This window comes from Lolium rigidum, chromosome 6, assembly GCF_022539505.1.
Source record: "Lolium rigidum isolate FL_2022 chromosome 6, APGP_CSIRO_Lrig_0.1, whole genome shotgun sequence".
Classification (NCBI taxonomy): domain Eukaryota; kingdom Viridiplantae; phylum Streptophyta; class Magnoliopsida; order Poales; family Poaceae; genus Lolium; species Lolium rigidum.
Window position 1 is genome coordinate 218228999 of NC_061513.1, and position 23019 is coordinate 218252017.

The window sequence follows — 23019 nt, forward strand, 5'->3', positions numbered from 1 at the left end:
ATCGCTATCGCTGCTTGTTTCTTGTTTTCTTGCGTTACTACTGCTGCGTTACTACTGCTTGTTTCTTGTCTCGGGCAAAGCACTGTTACGGTGCCGTTGCTACTACTTATTCATACCACCTGTATTTCACTATCTCTTCGCCGAACTAGTGCACCTATTAGGTGTGTTGGGGACACAAGAGACTTCTTGCTTTGTGGTTGCAGGGTTGCATGAGAGGGATATCTTTGACCTCTTCCTCCCTGAGTTCGATAAACCTTGGGTGATCCACTTAAGGGAAAACTTGCTGCTGTTCTACAAACCTCTTCTCTTGGGGGCCCAACACTGTCTACAGGAAAGGAGGGGGAACGTAGACATCAAGCTATTTTTCTGGCGCCGTTGCCGGGGAGGAAAGGTAAAAAGGCACTCATACTCCGGTTCCAGGTAACAGTACTTTTCTGGCGCCGTCGTGTGTGTGCTCGAAGCTATTTCCTTTAGATCCTGCAATTGCATCTTTTTGTTTCTTGTTTACACTAGTTTGGCATAATGGACAACAATGAGCTTCTTATTCTATTTCCTGATTTAAAACATGGATTGTTTGATGCGAAAATTAAAAAACCTATGGAACCTTATTTGCATACTTGGTAGTAATATTAGTATGAACGCTTTGAACACCATTGTTGATAATAATATAGAAAGTTCTAAGCTTGGGGAAGCTAGTTTTCATGATCTTTTTAGTCCCCCAAGCATTGAGGAGAAAATTTACTTTGATGATGCTATGTCTCCTATATTTGATGATGAGAATAATAATGATAGCTACTTTGTTGAATTTGCTCCCACTACAACTAATAAAATTGATTATGCCTATGTGGAGAGTAATAATTTTATGCATGAGACTCATGATAAGAATGCTTTATGTGATAGTTATATTGTTGAGTTTGCTCATGATGCTACTGAAAGCTATTATGAGAGAGGAAAATATGGTTGTAGAAATTTTCATGTTACTAAAATGCCTCTCTATGTGCTGAAATTTTTGAAGCTACACTTGTTTTATCTTCCTATGCTTGTTACTTTGCTCTTCATTAACTTGTTTATTTACAAGATTCCTATGCATAGGAAGCATGTGAGACTTAAATGTGTTTTGGATTTGCCTCTTGATGCTCTCTTTTGCTTCGAATACTATTTCTTGCAAGTGCATCATTAAAACTGCTGAGCCCATCTTAATGGCTATAAAGAAAAGAACTTCTTGGGAGATAACCCATGTGTTATTTTGCTACAGTACTTTGTTTTATATTTGTGTCTTGGAAGTTGTTTACTACTGTAGCAACCTCTCCTTATCTTAGTTTTATGTTTTGTTGTGCCAAGTAATGTCTCTATGGTAAAGTTGATGCTAGATTTGGATTGCTGCGCAGAAACAGCATTGCTGTCTGTCACGAATCTGGGTCTAATTCTCTGTAGGTAACTCAGAAAATTATGCCAATTTACGTGAGTGATCCTCAGATATGTACGCAACTTTCATTAGTTTTGAGTTTTTCCATTTGAGCAAGTCTGGTGCCATTTTAACATTCGTCTTTACGGACTGTTCTGTTTTTGACAGATTCTGCCTTTTATTTCGCATTGCTTCTTTATTTGTGTTGGGTGGATTTCTTTGTTCCATTACCTTTCAGTAGCTTTGAGCAATGTCCGGAAGTGTTAAGAATGATTGTGTCACCTCTGAACATGTGAGTTTTTGATTATGCACTAACCCTCTAATGAGTTTGCTTAAAGTTTGGTGTGGAAGAAGTTTTCAAGGGTCAAGAGAGGAGGATGATATACTATGATCAAGGAGAGTGAAAGCTCTAAGCTTGGGGATGCCCCGGTGGTTCACCCCTGCATATTTCAAGAAGACTCAAGCATCTAAGCTTGGGGATGCCCAAGGCATCCCCTTCTTCATCGACAAATTATCGGGTTCCTTCTCTTGAAACTATATTTTTATTCGGCCACATCTTATGTACTTTACTTGGAGCGTACTGTGTGCTTTTGTTTTTGCTTTTGTTTTTGTTTGAATAAATGCTTGTTTGGGAGAGAGACACGCTCCGCTGGTTCATATGAACACATGTGTTCTTAGCTCATAATATTCATGGCGAAGTTTCCTCTTCGTTAAATTGTTATATGGTTGGAATTGGAAAATGATACATGTAGTAATTTGCTATAATGTCTTGGGTAATGTGATACTTGGCAATTGTTGTGCTCATGTTTAAGCTCTTGCATCATATACCTTGCACCCATTAATGAAGAAATACGTAGAGCATGCTAAAATTTGGTTTGCATAATTGGTCTCTCTAAGGTCTAGATAATTTCTAGTAAGGTGTTTGAACAACAAGGAAGACGATGTATAGTCTTATAATCCTTGTAATATGTCTTTTATGTGAGTTTTGCTGTACTAGTTCATACTTGTGTTTGTTTCAAATAACCTTGCTAGCCTAAACCTTGTATCGAGAGGGAATACTTCTCATGCATCCAAATACTTGAGCCAACCACTATGCCATTTGTGTCCACCATACCTACCTACTACATGGTATTTCCTGCCATTCCAAAGTAAATTGCTTGAGTGCTACCTTTAAACAATTCAAAATTTATCACCTCTGATTTGTGTCAATGTTTTATAGCTCATGAGGAAGTATGTGGTGTTTATCTTTCAATCTTGTTGGGCAACTTTCACCAATGGACTAGTGGCTTCACCTGCTTATCCAATAATTTTGCAAAAAGAGCTGGCAATGGGATTCCCAGTCCCAAATTAATTAACAAAAATAGACACTCCTCCATGGTATGTGATTGTTGGACGGCACCCGAAGGATTCGGTTAGCCATGGATTGTGTAAGCAAAGGTTGGGAGGAGTGTCATCATAATAAAACTAAAATAAAAAGGCACTCCTTCATGGTATGAGATTGTTGGCAGGCACGCGAGGATTCGGTTAGCCATGGTTTGTGAAAGAAAGGTTGGAAGGAGTGCCATCCAAAAATAAAATAAAATGGGAGCCGCTCTTTGAAGGTTTGTCTGGCAAGGGGGTTAGAGTACCCGCTACCATTCGTTGACAACAACATACACCTCTCAAAACTTTACTTTTATGCTCTCTTTATGTTTTCAAAATCGAAGCTCTAGCACAAATATAGCAATCGATGCTTTCCTCTTCGAAGGACCATTCTTTTACTTTTATTGTTGAGTCGAGTTCACCTATTTCCCTCCACCTCAAGAAGCAAACACTTGTGTGAACTTTGCATTGATTCTTACATACTTGCTTATTGCATTTGTTATATTGCTTTGCATTGACAACTATCCATGAGATATACATGTTACAAGTTGAAAGCAACCGCTGAAACTTCATCTTCCATTATGTTGCTTCAATGCCTCTACTTTGAATTATTGCTTTATGAGTTAACTCTTATGCAAGACTTATTGATGCTTGTCTTGAAGTGCTATTCATGAAAAGTCTTTGCTATATGATTCACTTGTTTACTCATGTCATATATATTGTTTTGATCGCTGCATTCACTACATACGCTTTACAAATAATATGATCAAGATTATGATGGCATGTCACTCCAGAAATTATCTGTGTTATCGTTTTACCTGCTCGGGACGAGCAGAACTAAGCTTGGGGATGCTGATACGTCTCCGACGTATCGATAATTTCTTGTGTTCCATGCCACATTATTGATGTTATCTACATGTTTTATGCACACTTTATGTCATATTCGTGCATTTTCCGGAACTAACCTATTAACAAGATGCCGAAGTGCCGGTTCCTGTTTTACGCTGTTTTTGGTTTCAGAAATCCTAGTAACAAAATATTCTCGGAATCGGACGAAATCAACGCCAAAGATCTTAGAATCCCCGGAAGCATCCAGAACACACCGAGAGAGGTCGGAGGGGGGCCACGGGCCCACCAAACTATAGGTCGGCGCGGCCGAGAGGGGGGCCGCGCCGCCCTATAGTGTGGGCCCCCCAGAAGCCCTCCTGCGCCGCCTCTTCGCCTATATAAAGCCTCCGTCGCGAAACCCCTGATACGAAAAACCACGATACGGAAAACCTTCTAGAGCCGCCGCCATCGCGAAGCCAAGATCTGGGGGACAGGAGTCTCTGTTCCGGCACCCGCCGGAGCGGGGAAGTGCCCCGGAAGGCTTCTCCATCGACACCGCTGCCATCTCCACCGCCATCTTCATCACCGCTGCTGCTCCCATGAGGAGGGAGTAGTTCTCCATCGAGGCTCGGGGCTGTACCGGTAGCTATGTGGTTCATCTCTCTCCTATGTGCTTCAATACAATAATCTCATGAGCTGCCTTACATGATTGAGATTCATATGATGATGCTTGTAATCTAGATGTCACTATGCTAGTCAAGAGAGTTTTACTTATGTGATCTCCGGAGACTCCTTGTCCCACGTGTGTAAAGGTGACAGTGTGTGCACCGTGTGGGTCTCTTAGGCTATATTTCACAGAATACTTACTCACTCGTTATGAATGGCGTAGTGAAGTGCTTATTTATATCTCTTTATGATTGCAATGTGTTTTGTATCACAATTTATCTATGTGCTACTCTAGTGATGTGTTATTAAAGTAGTTTATTCCTCCTCGCACGGTGTAATGGTGACGAGTGTGTGCATCCGTGTTAGTACTTGGCGTATGCTATGATCATGATCTCTTGTAGATTGTGAAGTTAACTATTGCTATGATAGTATTGATATGATCTATTCCTCCTACGTGGCGTGAAGGTGACGAGTGTGCATGCTATGTTAGTACTTGGTTTAGTCTTTTGATCTATCTTACACTAAAGGTTACTAAAATATGAGCATTATTGTGGAGCTTGTTAACTCCGGCATTGAGGGTTCGTGTAATCCTACGCAATGTGTTCATCATCCAACAAAAGTGTAGAGTATGCATTTATCTATTCTGTTATGTGATCAATGTTGAGAGTGTCCACTAGTGAAAGTGTAATCCCTAGGCCTTGTTCCTAAATATCGCTATCGCTGCTTGTTTACTTGTTTTCTTGCGTTACTACTGCTGCGTTACTACCGCTTGTTTACTCGTCCCGGGCAAAGCACCGTTCCGGTGCCGTTGCTACTACTTATTCATACCACCTTGTATTTCACTATCTCTTCGCCGAACTAGTGCACCTATTAGGTGTGTTGGGGACACAAGAGACTTCTTGCTTTGTGGTTGCGGGGTTGCATGAGAGGGATATCTTTGACCTCTTCCTCCCTGAGTTCGATAAACCTTGGGTGATCCACTTAAGGGAAAACTTGCTGCTGTTCTACAAACCTCTGCTCTTGGGGGCCCAACACTGTCTACAGGAAAGGAGGGGGAACGTAGACATCAAGAATCTCAGAAACAGGTTTGCAAACATGGCGGATGTCCCTGATAGAGAGATTAGAAAGAACTGGGGTCGCATCCAGCAGTTCATTTGCACGGTAATCCTGCAGGATGTCAACGCTAGGTCTGGCGAGTTCTTCTACGGCTACGGTCTACCACCTAATGACGAGATAGAACTCCGCTTGGAGATGTCGCGTGATGAGAGGCCGTTCAACTCGCTTGAGGGCTGCCGTCCATTCCCCCTAGGCGTACAACTCTGATCCTACGACGGGAACACTTGCTAAAGCTTGAACGATATGTCCTTGAACTTCCGTATTGTAATAATTGCTATATATTCCAATAGAATCGACTTGTTGCTTTTATTTAGTTGTATGAATGTGCATGTGAACATGTGTCTATTGTTTCATTTACTTTGCTATATATTTCAAGATTATGGCGTAGATAGCTTAATAATTATTTGCATTACTTGCCTCGTATTTGGAGTTCGCCGATGATTAGAATGTTCGGTCACTCGTACACTCGGGGGTGGAGCCAGTGAGCCTTGGTGCGACGGCCACAAGTATCAACCTCTTGTGCATCCTACCTAGCCTCACTGACTCCATCCCTGGATGTTAATATTTGTTTCGACCGACAAAGTATGAGGCACGCTATTTAATTCGTACTACTTGTCTTTTATTTGAGTTCGCACTTCATAATTGCATTGGCCGATGATTAAAATGTTCGGTCACTTGTACACTCCGGGGTGGGGCCAGTGAGGCTTGGTGTGATGGCCACAAATATCAATCTATTGTGCATCCTACCTAGCCTCGCTGACCCCATCCCTGTATGTTATTATTTATTTCGACCAACAAAGTATGAGGCACATGCTATTTAGTTCATACTAATTGTCTCTTATTTGAGTTGGCACTTGTTCATTGCATTGGTACTAACGTTTTACTTGTCTTGTGCATGGAGATGCCGACGACATATGTCGTGTACAAGGGGAGGGTTCCTGGAGTCTACGACGATCGGGAGGACCGTCGGAGACAGGTGCACCGCTTCAGCGGCAACAGCTACAAGGGATACCCCACTAGGGTGGAGGCGGAAGGAAGATACGCCCGTTATCTAGCGGGAGAGATGAGGGACATGAGGAGGAACCAGATGAAGACCATGGCCTTCGTGATGATGGTCATCGTGACCATGTTGTTCATGTTCTATGTGATTGTAGTTTAGGTTAGGAGCTACATTGTGAGACTTGGCTCTCTATGTGCTTCTCATATTGCATGTTCTGCTGTATAAATATGAACTGTGTTGTAAATATATACTGCTGTCAAATATGTATTCTAATATGCTGGAAAAAAGCTGAAAAAAAGAATTTTCGAATTTATTGCTGGCGCACCTAAATGACCTACTGCCGGCGCATGAGGCATGCGCCATTGCTCGACGCACTACTGCCGGCGTAGCTGCTGGCGCGCCGGTGGAACGTGTCCTTTGCCGGCAAATCATCGATGGCGCGCCGGCAGTATCCATACTATCGCCGGCGAACAGCCTGGTGCGCCGGAAATGGCCAGTTATCACCGGCCCGTTCGCACCGGCGGGCTCTTGGTGCGCCGGCAATGGGCCTTTTAGGTTCGCCGGCGGTAGGCCTTTTCCTTGTAGTGAGAGGACAAGGGTCAGTCCACACCATCCAACTGCAACACTTTGCAGTGTTCAGGCAAGTTCATCACTTGCTCATATCATTTGAGTATTTTTACCAAATTACTTGCAAAGTACTATGTTATCACTATTGCATCAAAAGCAAAACCACTACTTTCATAACTATGAATATGACTATGTGGTTGGTAATGGAACCATGGATTGTGTTGATATGGTGGAGGTTCCATTGCAAGGGTTTATATCCATTTAGGATTAAACAACAAATGTCGTCCAGTGATTCTTGTGTCGTAATACCCGTGTTAACCATAAGATCTGGAGTGGGACGGAATAGTCAATCGTATTTCCACCTCTTGTACATCAACGGACGCGCTTTACCGTAGAACACTTGTATTCCAAGGGGGAAAGCGGTAGGCTGGGGAAGCCTTAAGTCCCCACGGCGGAGACCGTAGTTACACTTGTCGCCCATGGATCAGGTTGTAGTGTGGGGGTCCCAGCAAAGTCCCCACGGTATTGCGGTCTATGAGGGGTTGCAGCTACCGGCGAAGGAGTTTATGGTATGAGCCCAGAACTGTTGTCGTGGTCGGGGTCCACCCTAACATGGGAATAATGGGACCGGCGAGGACCCAGGGTCGGGGCATGCAACAAAGGGTGGGTGTGCGAGGTAGCGGAGGAATATGATTGGCTATGACCTTATACCGGGCCTCACACCAAAGGAAGTGTGGACGGGAAAGCTGCCCGGTTGGCACCAAGGTTAAGATCTCTTATGGGTAAAGCAACACACCTCTGCAGAGTGTAAAGAACCGTGACCTGTCACTCCCTGTTCCGGGATATGGAACTGCGAACGCTGCCGGAAAGGAACTCCATGAAGTTCTAGTAAACCGGTGAAGGCTGACGGACATAGTTCTTTGGAATAAAAACAACCTCTTGAAGAAATGATTATCAAAACTTGCATTGGTATTAGACTTTCTGGTTTAATATCGTAGCTAGTGCATTAAACACCTCTTTTCTATAATGAACTTGTTGAGTACGCTCGTACTCATACCACTCTTAAATCCCCTTCTTAGATTGTCAGAACCATCTGGAGGAGGACAACGACAACCCTGAAGGAGCCGACATCATCGGCTATGAAGAAACAGACCTCTCTGGAGGTGTCGAAGGTGTAGACTACCTTATAGTCTACGGAACCGGGGAGGGTTCCGGAGGAGAACAAGCTTAGACCGATAAGTAGTAGTAGTATCCGAGCAGTACGAACTTTTAGTACTTAACTGCTCGTTGGAATGAATGTACCACCTAATAAGACTCTTATATTGTAAGTTAAGTTGGGTTCGCCTCGAACCCTAGAGTATCCCTCTTAGGACCCAAGAGGAGCTCCGAGATGATATGTATATTATGCTTGTAATAATAAATGAATGAGTTATGGACCTGCTATGTTCTGTTGTACTACTCTGAGGGATGTAATATTTGTGGAATGGTACCTCGTGAATGTTATATCAACGACTGGCATACTACAACATGCAGTGGTATGCAGGGTCACCACAGCCCCCCGGCCTGAAAATGGCCGAACATGGCCATGAGATCCTTTTTAATGACATCCCAAAATCTCTGATAAAACTCTGCAGGAAAACCATTTGGCTCCGGTGATTTGTTATGTTCCATTTGAGTATTGGCTTGAAAAACTTCTTCCTCGGTAAAATTTGTTGTTAGGAGAACATTCTCCTCCTCCGACGTACTGTGTGATGTCATCAACCCGATTTTCTATCATTTGAACATGGTTAACCTCTGGTGGTCCAAAGAGTTTCTTGTAGTATTCGGTAATGTAGACTTTTAAGTTATCATCCCCGACAATTGTACCTTCTTCTTGCTCTAGTTGGAAAATTTTCTTCTTCCTATGTTTGCCATTTGCAATCAAATGGAAGTACTTTGTATTATTGCCTCCCTCCTGTATGTATTTTAGTTTAGCCCGTTGTGCCCATTTAATCTCCTCATCTCGTCGAAGTTTATTCAATTTCTCATTTGCTTGTTTTAACTCATACCTCTCCCTCTCATTTAGGCGAAAAGTCTCTGCTTGAATATCTACGAAATCTATTACATTTAACAGACGTTCCTTTTCGTTTTTGTATTTTCCACTTAAATTTTTTGCCCATCCCCGCAAGAATCTTCGCAAATGTCTAATTTTATTTTGCCAAGTTTGCATCGGTGTTTTGCCAATAGGACCAGCCGCCCATTTAGTTGGAACCAACTCATCAAAACCATCTTGCTCAAACCAAGACAACTCGAATGAGAAACGCGCCGTATTCCCCCTATGGGCCTTACTACCTGAATCAATAAGCAACGGAGTGTGATCCGACCCAGATCGAGATAAAGCTCTCACCGAAACCAGGGGGAATTTTTGTTCCCACTCCACACTTGCTACCACTCGATCTAGCTTCTCATACGCCGGAATATCTCGCCTATTAGCCCAAGTAAACTGGCGACCAGATAAGACGATTTCCCGCAGATTAAGACTCTCAATAATTGCATTAAAAAAGAATCGGTAATGACTCAGTATCACATATCCGAACTAATTCAGACAAAAATTCAGGTTTACGTGCATCCTGAGCCGCACCATACACGGAGACTAAAATCCATTCGAAACCATCATGTTTAGAGCGTACATGGATCTTAACACAGAAGTCTCCATGCTCCACTCTTTTAATTTGAAGGGTAGAAACATTAATTCCGACAAGAATTCCCCCTGATCTTCCAACCGGAGGTAAGCAAAACACCGCAAAATCAACGCCTCCCGACAACCCAGAAATGAAAGAGTTAGAAAAATTCGATCTACCCGTTTCCAACAACGCAATGAAGTCCAAATTATGTTCCCGAATAGCCTCTTTTACAAATGGATGCTTCCCGGAATCCCTAAAACCCTCACTATTCCAAGACATCTCAACCCTTAGTGCTTAAGTAAGAATTGCGGCTGTTATTTGTGTTATGTTGTGACCAGTTCGTGTTATGATGTGAGCTGATACATGCCCAGAGTAAATAAAAATAAAAATCATACAGGCTTACCAATCAAGCCTGTAGAGTCCTTGACATAGAGGCAAAAACGATTCCTCCTTCCAAGTAGAGCCCCATTGCATTACAATAAGTAGTAGTAGTATCCGAGCAGTACGAACTTCTAGTACTTAACTGCTCGTTGGAATGAATGTACCACCTATTAAGACTTTTATATTGTAAGTTAAGATGGGTTCGCCTCGAACCCAGGAGTATCCCTCTTAGGACCCAAGAGGAGCTCCTAAATGATATGTATATTATGCTTGTAATAATAAATGAATGAGTTATGGACCTGCTATGTTCTGTTATACTACTCTGAGGGATGTAATATTTGCGGAATGGTACCTCGTGAATGTTATATCAACGATCGGCATACTACAACATGCGGTGGTATGCGGGGTCACCACGGTTGGTATCGGAGCAAAAGCTTTGACCTTAGGTTGGAACCTAGTAAATGGGACGAAACGTTAGGAGTCAAATAGGATTAGTAAAGAATTCTCTAAAAATATGGTGTATATTCACTTGAGAATAAAACAATCATATGTTTTAGTGCTACAATTCTTTATTATCACTATTATGATGCATTATTACTAATCTTATATTCTTTCTATTCTACAGCCAACTATGGCAAGTTCACGCCCGGGACGAAACGTGAAAGTGAAGCCGTCAAACTTGAGTGAATACGACGGAGGACTCGCAGACATTCTTCGTGCCATGTTGCTTGAATTTGGGTGTGATCCCCAAATCCAAGTAATGAAATACTGGTACTATGACGGACCGGTATTGGCAAAGTGTAGGGTAGGGCTAAGACTTCCAGAATCTCTAGGAATGAGAGTAGTGATGCCAGCAGGTGAGGCTAGAACTATCAACACAACCTACCACATAGCCATAATGAGAGTCATCACTGATATTCGGGAGCATAAGACGAAGGAGCTTATGGGTTCCGAATTCGCTCATATTCCTCATATGGAGGAGGAAGATGATCCTATGCTTAACCACTTCAAGCTTGCAAAACGCAAACCAGCAGAAGCCGCTAAGTACATGGATAACAGCCGCAACCTACTATCATTGTTCTTTCAGTTGAACCATCATTTGACGGGAGCAATTGATACAATGCTAGAAGAGTTCACTGAGCCCAAGGAGGAGACTAAGGGGAATGAACCAATGGAGAATGAGGTTCACACACCAGTTTATTCAGCTGGTGATTACATTAGTATTGATCATCCCGAACAACAAACCACACCCATGACACCTAGGTACTTTCCTAGTAGTTCCCATGGAGGATATGAGGGTGGAGAGGAATCCGGAAACAATCAGCGTTCCGAGACTCCTATAGAAAACTCCACAGGATGGCGTTGGGGATCAGATACTGGAACCCATAGTGATTCAGTTGGATATAACCCTGAGATGAGTGAGGACGCCACAACCCAAAACCAGAATTATCAGTACAATGGGGAAGAAGATGAGGGGTATCCGATACAGATTGAGTCGGATACGAATGTTGGAAATACCTATGGTGGAGTCACAGGAGAGTACACCCGATGGGTGGACTATGATGCACTGAATGACCAGTTCATGAACACAGATTTCTCCCTGGGATCATCCTCTGATTCCGACTACCAGCCGACGGGGAGACCTTATGTTCCAGGTTTTTTCAGGAGGACTACACGTTCGACCGGATGGAAGCCTGGAATGTACCGGGAGTGAAGCACGACTAGAGACTACCATGGGGGGCGAGACTACAATACATTAGTACCACATGTATTTTAGTGTGTAATATTTGTAGAAATTTGTACATATACTTCAATAAGTGAGTTTGCATACTCACATCGTCACTGAGTATTGTAATAAGACCACTTAAGTATGTATATACACAATATATGTTTTGTATGATTTGGATTTGCTTCTTGATTTCCATTGCGTGACTAGTTCTGTGCACAAAGTTGAGCTCAGAAAACTTGCGCGTGGAGTAACTATGAGTACCACTTTGTGTTGCAGAACTAGGGGGATATGTCGGGACCGGTAGGTGAGGAGAGTGAAGCGCAGCGCATGGAGCGCGAGGCTAAGCAGAAGGAAGAGGCGGATGAAGCAGCCAAGAAATCAGTTTCCACCACCACCACCACCCATGACGCAGCAGAACTTCCTCCAATACATGCAAATGTTGGAGGAAAGGCAACGTATAACGTTGGAGCAGCTGAACAAGTTCTTCCAGGAGCTGCTTCAACAGAACAAGGTGGAAAGACCTGACAATCAGGGAGTCATTCTGTCAGACTTCCAGAATACTAAGCCTATATCCTTCGCATACGCGCCCGAGCCTATGGACGCGGAGGATTGGCTGATGGACACGGAGGGAAAGCTCAATACCGTTGGATGCAATGACCTGGAGAAGGTCAGATATGCAACACACTTGTTGTGTGGACCCGCCGCATCATGGTGGGACAATATAGTAGCCGTTTATCCGGCTGAGAAGGTATTCACCTGGGAGGAGTTTAAGAGGAAGTTCAGGGAATCCAATGTCCCTGAAAGCATTGTGGAGTTAAAGCGTCGAGAATTTGAGAGTCTCGAGCAGAAAGATAAGGCCATCCTGACTTATGTCAGGGAGTTTTCAAAGTTGTCTCGGTATGCTGTTGAGGAGGTCAACATCGAGGACAAGAAGAAAAAGAGGTTCATGCGGGGATTGAATCCCCAGTTCAAGGTTCAGCTCAGAATGATGAGAGCAACCGAGTTCCAAGAGTTGGTGGATGCAGCCATCACTCTTGAAGATGACTTCAAACAGCATCAGGAGGAGAAGAGGAAGAAGGCTAAATTTGAGCCTAAGAGGTATGTCAGCAACAAGCCTAATATTGGCTTGAGTTTCAAACCGAGGTACAACAACAACAACAACAACAACAACAACAACAACAACAACAACAACAACAACAACAACAACAACAACAACAACAACAACAACAACAACAACAACAACAACAACAACAGGAAGGCTCCAAGCAATCCTAATATGGCGCAAATAGTTTGCCGAAGCTGTGGATACACAGGGCATTACTCGAAGGATTGCAAGAAGCCAAGAGTGATATGCTTTGGTTGTCGTGAGGAAGGACATATGCTTAGGGATTGCCCTAAGAAGAAGAGTGGAGGAGGTCAATCTGGAGGAGGAGGAAGCCGAGGAGGAAACAACGGAGGGAACTGGAAGAACAAGAAACCCTTCGGCAAGTTAAACCGCACCAGCTTGGAGGAGGTGGTTAACTCCGATCAGGCAGTGATAGGTACGCTCCAGATACTTACTCATCCTGGCAAAGTACTTTTTGATACTGGTGCAACTACATCATTCATTTCTCAACAATTCATCATCAAACATGGGATTAGTTGCACTAAGTTAGATACACCTATAACCATACTTTCCGTGGGGGGAATGATAGTAGTAACCCATACCAAACAAGGACAAGTCATTATGATCAATAAATGTGCGTTTGACGCAGACCTGTTCATTTTACCGATGAAGGACATTGATGTCATTCTTGGTTTGAACTGGTTAGAGGCTAATGGAGCATTGATCGACTGTGTGAACAAGACTGTGTCTTTGAAAAGCCCCGATGGAAGTAGAATGATCTACCAAGGAGATAAACATACACAGATTGAAGTAGAACTACAGCTGAATAGCATGAAGGAAGTGAAGTTGGAGGATATACCTGTAGTAAATGAATTCCAGGATGTGTTTCCTAAGGAATTACCTGGAATGCCCCCAGATAGGGAGATAGAATTTACTATCGACCTAATTCCAGGAACAACTCCGATTGCTAAGGCACCATACAAGATGGGGCCTAAGGAGTTGAAAGAGCTCAAGGAGTAATTGGATGACTTGGAGCAAAAAGGATTCATACAAGAGAGTATCTCACCATGGGGATCACCTGTGATCTTCGTGGATAAAAGAGATGGAGGTAGAAGGATGTGTGGAGACTACAGGAATTTGAATAACGTTACTATCAAGAACAAGTATCCACTTCCTAGAATTCAAGATCTATTTGATCAAGTTAGAGGCGCGGGAGTCTTTTCCAAGATTGATCTAAGGTCCGGTTATCATCAGATAAAGATCAAGAAGGAGGACGTTCCGAAAACAGCCTTTGTCTCAAGGTATGGACATCATGAATACCTTGTAGTGCCTTTTGGATTAACCAATGCCCCAGCAATCTTCATGAATCTTATGAATAAGATCTTCATGCCATATCTATACAAGTTTGCATCATATTCATCGATGATATCTTGATATACTCCAAAGATAAAACTGAACATGCTGAACATTTGAGGTTAGTGTTGCAAACACTAAGAGAACACCAACTCTATGCTAAATTTAGCAAATGTGAGTTTTGGCTAGATCAAGTAGAATTTCTTGGTCATGTCATTAGCAAAGATGGAATAGCTGTTAACCCGAGCAAGGTAGCAGCAGTTTTAGATTGGGAAGCACCCAATACTTTCAAAGAAATCCGAGGATTCCTCGGAATGGCAGGATACTATCGGAGGTTCATAGAAGGATTCTCCAAGATAGCAGGACCAATGACTAAACTGTTAAGGAAGAACACACCATTTGTGTGGTCTGATGAGTGTGAAAAGAGTTTTCAAACTCTAAAAGAGAAACTCACCACAGCACCGGTGTTAGCAGTTCCGGAAGTTGGCAAGGATTACACCGTGTATTGTGACGCATCCAAACATGGATTGGGTTGCGTACTCATGCAAGATCAGAAAGTAATATCTTATGGATCGAGGCAACTCAGACCTCATGAAGTGAATTATCCAACACATGATTTAGAGTTAGCAGCAGTCGTATTTGCACTTAAAACTTGGAGACATTTTCTCTATGGAGCTAAGTGTGAACTCTATACGGATCACAAGAGTCTCAAGTACTTCTTCACTCAGAAGGAACTCAATATGAGGCAGAAAAGATGGCTTGAAGTGATCAAGGATTATGATTTGACCATCAATTATACTCCAGGGAAGGCTAATGTTGTAGCAGATGCTTTGAGTAGGAAGAGCACTAGAGGAGTGGGACAAGAGTTATCACCGGAGTTGAGGAAGGAAATAAGCCAAACCCAAATACAACTTTGGGAGAAAGAAGCTCATGAAGGACTATCGGCTTTACAAGTGGCCGATGAGCTAAATGTTAACTTAAAGAATGAGATAATGATGGGTCAATTGGAAGATCCATTCATTGTAGAGGAGATGAGAAGGATAGATGAGGGTATACCATCAGAATTTCACCGAGGAGAGTCTGGATCATTATGGTTTCAGAAGAGGATTTGCGTTCCGGATATTGCTGAGATCAAGGAAGTAATACTCCGGGAAGCCCATCAAACACCATACTCTATACATCCGGGAAGTACAAAGATGTACATGGATCTCAAGGAGTTATTCTGGTGGAATAATATGAAGAGAGAGATAGCACAATACGTGGCGGAATGCCATACCTGCCAAAGAGTGAAAGCTGAACATCAGAGTCCAGCAGGAAAGTTACAACCTTTACCTATCCCAGAATGGAAATGGGAAGAGATAGGAATGGATTTCATCACCGGACTACCCATGACTAATAAAAAGAAGGACATGATATGGGTAATCGTGGACCGGTTGACGAAAAGCGCACACTTCTTAGCGGTAAATCAGCAGGATAAAGGAGAAAAACTCATCGATCTTTACATCAAAGAGATCGTGAGTAAACATGGAGTGCCCAAGAAGATCATGTCAGATCGAGGATCCGTGTTTACATCAGCATTTTGGAAGCAATTACATGAAGCTTTAGGATCTAAGTTGGACTATAGTACCGCCTATCATCCTCAGACAGGTGGACAAACCGAGAGAACTAACCAGATCCTAGAGGATATGCTTAGGGCTTGTGCCCTAGACTTTGGAGGATCATGGGAGGAGTGATGCGCGTAGTTGACACGTCCGTTGGGAACCCCAAGAGGAAGGTGTGATGCGCACAGCAGCAAGTTTTCCCTCAGTAAGAAACCAAGGTTATCGAACCAGTAGGAGCCAAGAAGCACGTTGAAGGTTGTTGGTGGCGGAGTGTAGTGCGGCGCAACACCGGGGATTCCGGCGCCAACGTGGAACCCGCACAACACAATCACGAGTACTTTGCCCCAACGTAACGGTGAGGTTGTCAATCTCACCGGCTTGCTGTAAACAAAGGATTAAACGTATAGTGTGGAAGATGATGATTGTTTGCGAAGAACAGTAAAGAACAATTGCAGTAGATTGTATTTCAGATGTAAAGAATAGGACCGGGATCCACAGTTCACTAGTGGTGTCTCTCCCATAAGATAAGCAGATGTTGGGTGAACAAATTACAGTTGGGCAATTGACAAATAAATAAGGCATAACAATGCACATACATATATCATGATGAGTACTATGAGATTTAATCAGGGCATTACGACAAAGTACATAGACCGCTATCCAGACATGCATCTATGCCTAAAAAGTCCACCTTCAGGTTATCATCCGAACCCCTTCCAGTATTAAGTTGTAAACAACAGACAATTGCATTAAGTATGGTGCGTAATGTAATCAACACAAATAGCCTTAGACAAAGCATCGATGTTTTATCCCTAGTGGCAACAACACATCCACAACCTTAGAAGTTTCAGTCATCGTCCCAGATTTAATGGAGGCATGAACCCACTATCGAGCATAAATACCCCCTCTTGGAGTCACAAGTATCAACTTGGCCAGAGCCTCTACTAGCAACGGAAAGCATGCAAGAACATAAATAACATATATGATAGATTGATAATCAACTTGACATAGTATTCAACATTCATCGGATCCCAACAAACACAACATGAAGGATTACAAATAGATGATCTTGATCATGATAGGCAGCTCACAAGATCTAACATGATAGCACAATGAGGAGAAGACAACCATCTAGCTACTGCTATGGACCCATAGTCCAGGGGTGGACTACTCACACATCGATCCGGAGGCGATCATGGCGATGAAGAGACCTCCGGGAGATGATTCCCCTCTCCGGCAGGGTGCCGGAGGCGATCTCCTGAATCCCCCGAGATGGGATTGGCGGCGGCGGCATCTCTGGAAGGTTTTCCGTATCGTGGCTCTCGGTACTGGGGGTTTCGCGACGAAGACTTTAAGTAGGCGGAAGGGCAGGTCAAGGGGCGTCACGGGGGCCCCACACAACAGGGCCGCGCGGGCCCCTTGTAGGCCGCGCCGCCCTACTGTGGCGGCGCCCCGTGGCCCCACTTCGTTTCCTCTTCGGACTTCTGGAAGCTTCGTGCAAAAATAGGACCCTGGGCGTTGATTTCGTCCAATTCCGAGAATATTTCCTTACTAGGATTTCTGAAACCAAAAACAGCAGAAAACATCAACTGGCTCTTCGGCATCTCGTCAATAGGTTAGTGCCGGAAAATGCATAATAATGACATATAATTTGTATAAAACATGTGAGTATCATCATAAAAGTAGCATGGAACATAAGAAATTATAGATACGTTTGGGACGTATCAAGCATCCCCAAGCTTAGTTCCTACTCGCCCTCGAGTAGGTAAACGATAACAAAGATAATTTCTGAAGTGACATGCTATCATAATCTTGATCATACTATTGTAAAGCATCTGAGATGAATGCAGCGATTCGAAGCAATGATGAAGATAATGAGTAAAGAAATGAATCATATGGCAAAGACTTTTCATGAATAATACTTTCAAGACAAGCATCAATAAGACTTGCATAAGAGTTACTCATAAAGCAATAGATTCAAAGTAAAGGTATTGAAGCAACACAAAGGAAGATATAAGTTTCAGCAGTTGCTTTCAACTTCAACATATATATCTCATGGATAATTGTCAACACAAAGCAATATAACAAGTGCAATAAGTAAACATGTAAGAATCAATGCACACAGTTGATACAAGTGTTTGCTTCTGGGATAGAAAGAATAGGCAAACTGACTCAACAATAAAGTAGAAGATAGGCCCTTCGCAGAGGAAGCATTGATTACTATATTTGTGCTAGAGCTTTTCATTTTGAAAACAAGAAACAATTTTGTCAACGGTAGTAATAAAGCATATGTGTTATGTATAAGATATCCTATAAGTTGCAAGCCTCATGCATAGTATACCAATAGTGCTCGCACCTTGTCCTAATTAGCTTGGATTAACACGGATTATCATTGCATAGCATATGTTTCAACCAAGTGTCACAAAGGGGTACCTCTATGCCGCCTGTACAAAGGTCTAAGGAGAAAGCTCGCATTGGATTTCTCGCTTTTGATTATTCTCAACTTAGACATCCATACCGGGACAACATAGACAACAGATAATGGACTCCTCTTTAATGCATAAGCATTCAACAACGGTTAAAATTCTCATAAGAGATTGAGGATTGATTGTCCAAACTGAAACTTCCACCATGAATCATGGTTTTAGTTAGAGGCCCAATGTTCTTCTCTAACAGTATGCATACTCAAACCATTTGATCATGAAAATCGCCCTTACTTCAGACAAGACAAACATGCATAGCAACTCACATGATATTCAACAAAGGTAAAAGTTTATGGCGTCCCCAGAAACATGGTTACCGCTCAACAAGCAACTTATTAAGAAATAAGACACATAAGTACATATTCTTCACCACAATAGTTTTTAAGGCTATTTGTCCCATGAGCTATATATTGCAAAGACAAAGGAATAGAATTTTAAAGGTAGCACTCAAGTAATTTACTTTGGAATGGTGGAGAAATACCATGTGGTAGGTAGGTATGGTGGACACAAATGGCATGGTTATTGGCTCAAGGATTTGGATGCACGAGAAGAATTCCTCTCAATACAAGGCTAGGCTAGCAAGGTTGTTTGAAGCAAACTCAAGTATAAAAGGTGCAGCAAAGCTCACATATGAACATATTGTAACTATTATAAGACTTTACATTGCCTCCTTGTTGTTCAAACACCTCAACCAGAAAATATCTAGACTCTAGAGATCAATCATGCAAACCAAATTTTAACAAGCTCTATGTAGTTCTTCATTAATGGGTACAAGGTACATGATGCAAGAGCTTAAACATGATCTATATGAGCACAACAATTTCCAAGTATCAAATTATTCAAGACATTATACCATTTACCACATGCGGCATTTTCCGTTTCCAACCATATAACAATGAATGAAATAGTCCAACTTTTGCAATGAACATTAAAGATAAAGCTAAGAACATATTTGTTCATACGAAACGACGGAGCGTGTCTCTCTCCCAAACAAAGAATGCTAGGATCCGATTTTATTCAAACAAAAACAAAAACAAAAACAAACAGACGCTCCAAGTAAAGCACATAAGATGTGATGGAATAAAAATATAGTTTCACTAGAGGAACTCGATAAGTTGTCGATGAAGAAGGGATGCCTTGGGCATCCCCAAGCTTAGACGCTTGAGTCTTCTTAAAATATGCGGGGATGAACCACGGGGGCATCCCCAAGCTTTGACTTTTCACTCTTCTTGATCATATTGTATCATCCTCCTCTCTTGACCCTTGAAAACTTCCTCCACACCAAACTCAAAACAAACTCATTAGAGGGTCGGTGCATAATTCATATATTCAGAGGTGACATAATCATTCTTAACACTTCTGGACATTTCACAAAGCTACTGAAAGTTAATGGAACAAAGAAATCCATCAAACATAGCAAAACGAGGCAATGCGAAATAAAAGGCGAGAATCTGTCAAAACAGAACAGTTCGTAAAGACGAATTTTAAAGAGGCACCAGACTTGCTCAGATGAAAATGCCCAAATTGAATGAAAGTTGCGTACATATCTGAGGATCACGCACGTAAATTGGCAGATTTTTTTTAAATTTTCTACAGAGACTAGTGCTCAAATTCGTGACAGCAACAAATCTGTTCCTGCGCAGCAATCCAAATCTAGTATTGGCTTTACTATCAAAGACTTTACTTGGCACAACAATGCAATAAAATAAAGATAAGGAGAGGTTGCTACAGTAATAACAACTTCCAAGACTCAAATATAAAATAAAGTGCAGAAGTAAAATAATGGGTTGTCTCCCATAAGCGCTTTTCTTTAACGCCTTTCGGCTAGGCGCAGAAAGTGTGTATCAAGTATTGTGAAGAGACGAAGCATCAACATCATAATTTGTTCTAATAATAGAATCATAAGGTAACTTCATTCTCTTTCTAGGGAAGTGTTCCATATCTTTCTTGAGAGGAAATTGATATTTAATATTACCTTCCTTCATATCAATGGTAGCACCAACGAGTTCGAAGAAAAGGTCTTCCCAATATAATGGGACAAGATGCATTGCATTCAATATCCAAGACAACAAAATCAACGGGGACAAGGTTATTGTTAACCATAATACGAACATTATCAATCCTCCCCAAAGGTTTCTTTATAGCATTATCAGCAAGATTAACATCCAAATAACAATTTTTCAATGGTGGCAAGTCAAGCATATCATAAATTTTCTTAGGCATAACAGAAATACTTGCACCAAGATCACATAAAGCATTACAATCAAAATCATTGAACCTCATCTTAATGATAGGCTCCCAACCATCTTCCAACTTCCTAGGAATAGAAGTTTCAAGTTTTAGTTTCTCTTCTCTAGCTTTTATGAGAGCATTTGTAATATGTTTTGTAAAGGCCAAATTTATAGCACTAGCATTGAGACTTTTAGCAAGTTTTTGTAAGAACTTTATAACTTCAGAGATGTGACAATCATCAAAGTCTAAACCATTATGATCTACATCAATGGGATCATTATCCCCAATATTTTGAAAAATTTCAGCAGTTTTATCAATTTCAGCAGTTTTAGCAGTTTGAGGCAGTTTTGCACGCTTTGCACTAGGAGTAGTAACATTGCCAACACCAATTATTTTACCATTGATAGTAGGAGGTGTAGCAACATGTGAATCATTAACATTACTAGTGGTGGTAATAGTCCAAACTTTAGCTACATTATTCTCTTTAGCTAGTTTTTCATTTTCTTCTCTTTCCCACCTAGCATGCAATTCGGCCATCAATCTAATATTCTCATTAATTCGAACTTGGATGGCATTTGCTGTAGTAACAATTTTATTATCAATATCCTTATTAGGCATAACTTTCAATTTTAAAAGATCAACATCAGAGGCAAGACTATCAACCTTAGAAGCAAGAATATCAATTTTATCAAGCTTTTCCTCAACAGATTTGTTAAAAGCAGTTTGTGTACTAATAAATTCTTTAAGCATGGCTTCAAGACCAGGGGGTACACTCCTATTATTGTCGTAAGAACTCCCATAAGAATTACCATAACTATTACCATTAGCAGAAGGATATGGCCTATAGTTGTTACCAAAATTATTCCTATAAGCATTGTTGTTGAAATTATTACTTTTAATGAAATTCACATCAACATGTTCTTCTTGGGCAACCAATGAAGCTAAAGGAACATTATTTGGATCAACATTAGATCTACCATTCACAAGCATAGACATAATAGCATCAATCTTATCACTCAAGGAGGAGGTTTCTTCAACGGAATTTACCTTCTTACCTTGTGGAGCTCTTTCACGTGTGCCATTCGGAGTAATTTGTCATCATATCATCAAGAAGCTTTGTTGCCGCCCCCAAAGTAATGGACATAAAGGTACCTCCAGCAGCTGAATCCAATAGGTTCCGCGAAGAAAAATTAAATCCTGCATAAAAGGTTTGGATGATCATCCAAGTAGTCGATCCATGGGTTGGGCAATTCTTTACCAAAGATTTCATTCTCTCCCATGCTTGAGCAACATGTTCATTATCTAATTGCTTAAAATTCATTATGCTACTTCTCAAAGATATAATTTTAGCGGGAGGATAATATCTACCAATAAAAGCATCCTTACATTTAGTCCAAGAATCAATACTATTTCTAGGCGAGAGATAGCAACCAATCTTTAGCTCTCCCTCTTAAGGAGAAAGGAAACAATTTTAATTTTATAATGTCACCATCTACATCCTTATACTTTTGCATTTCACATAGTTCAACAAAATTATTAAGATGGGCAGCAGCATCATCAGAACTAACACCGAGAAAATTGCTCTCTCATAACAAGATTCGATAAAGCGAGGTTTAATTTCAAAGAATTCTGCTGTAGTAGCGAGGTGGAGCAATAGGTGTGCATAAGAAATCATTATTATTTGTGCTAGTGAAGTCACACAACTTAGTATTCTCAGGAGTACCCATTTTAGCAGTAGTAAATAAAGCAAACTAAATAAAGTAAATGCAAGTAACTAATTTTTTTGTGTTTTCAATATAGAGGACAAGACGGTAAATAAAGTAAAACTAGCAACTAATTTTTTTTGTGTTTTTAATATAAGAGCAAACAAAGCAGTAAATAAAATAAAGCAAGACAAAAACAAAGTAAAGAGATTGGATGTGGGAGACTCCCCTTGCAGCGTGTCTTGATCTCCCCGGCAACGGCGCCAGAAAACAATCTGCTGGCGTGCAGTTGATGTGGGAGATAGAAATCTTTGTGGTGTAACTTTTCTTCAAGTCCCCGGCAACGGCGCCAGAAAACAGTCGTGATGCGCGTAGTTGACACGTCCGTTGGGAACCCCAAGAGGAAGGTGTGATGCGCACAGCAGCAAGTTTTCCCTCAGTAAGAAACCAAGGTTATCGAACCGGTAGGAGCCAAGAAGCACGTTGAAGGTTGTTGGTGGCGGAGTGTAGTGCGGCGCAACACCAGGGATTCCGGCGCCAACGTGGAACCTGCACAACACAATCACAGTACTTTGCCCCAACGTAACAGTGAGGTTGTCAATCTCACCGGCTTGCTGTAAACAAAGGATTAAACGTATAGTGTGGAAGATGATGATTGTTTGCGAAGAACAGTAAAGAACAATTGCGATAGATTGTATTTCAGATGTAAAGAATAGGACCGGGATCCACAGGTTCACTAGTGGTGTCTCTCCCATAAGATAAGCGAGATGTTGGGTGAACAAATTACGGTTGGGCAATTGACAAATAAAGAAGGCATAACAATGC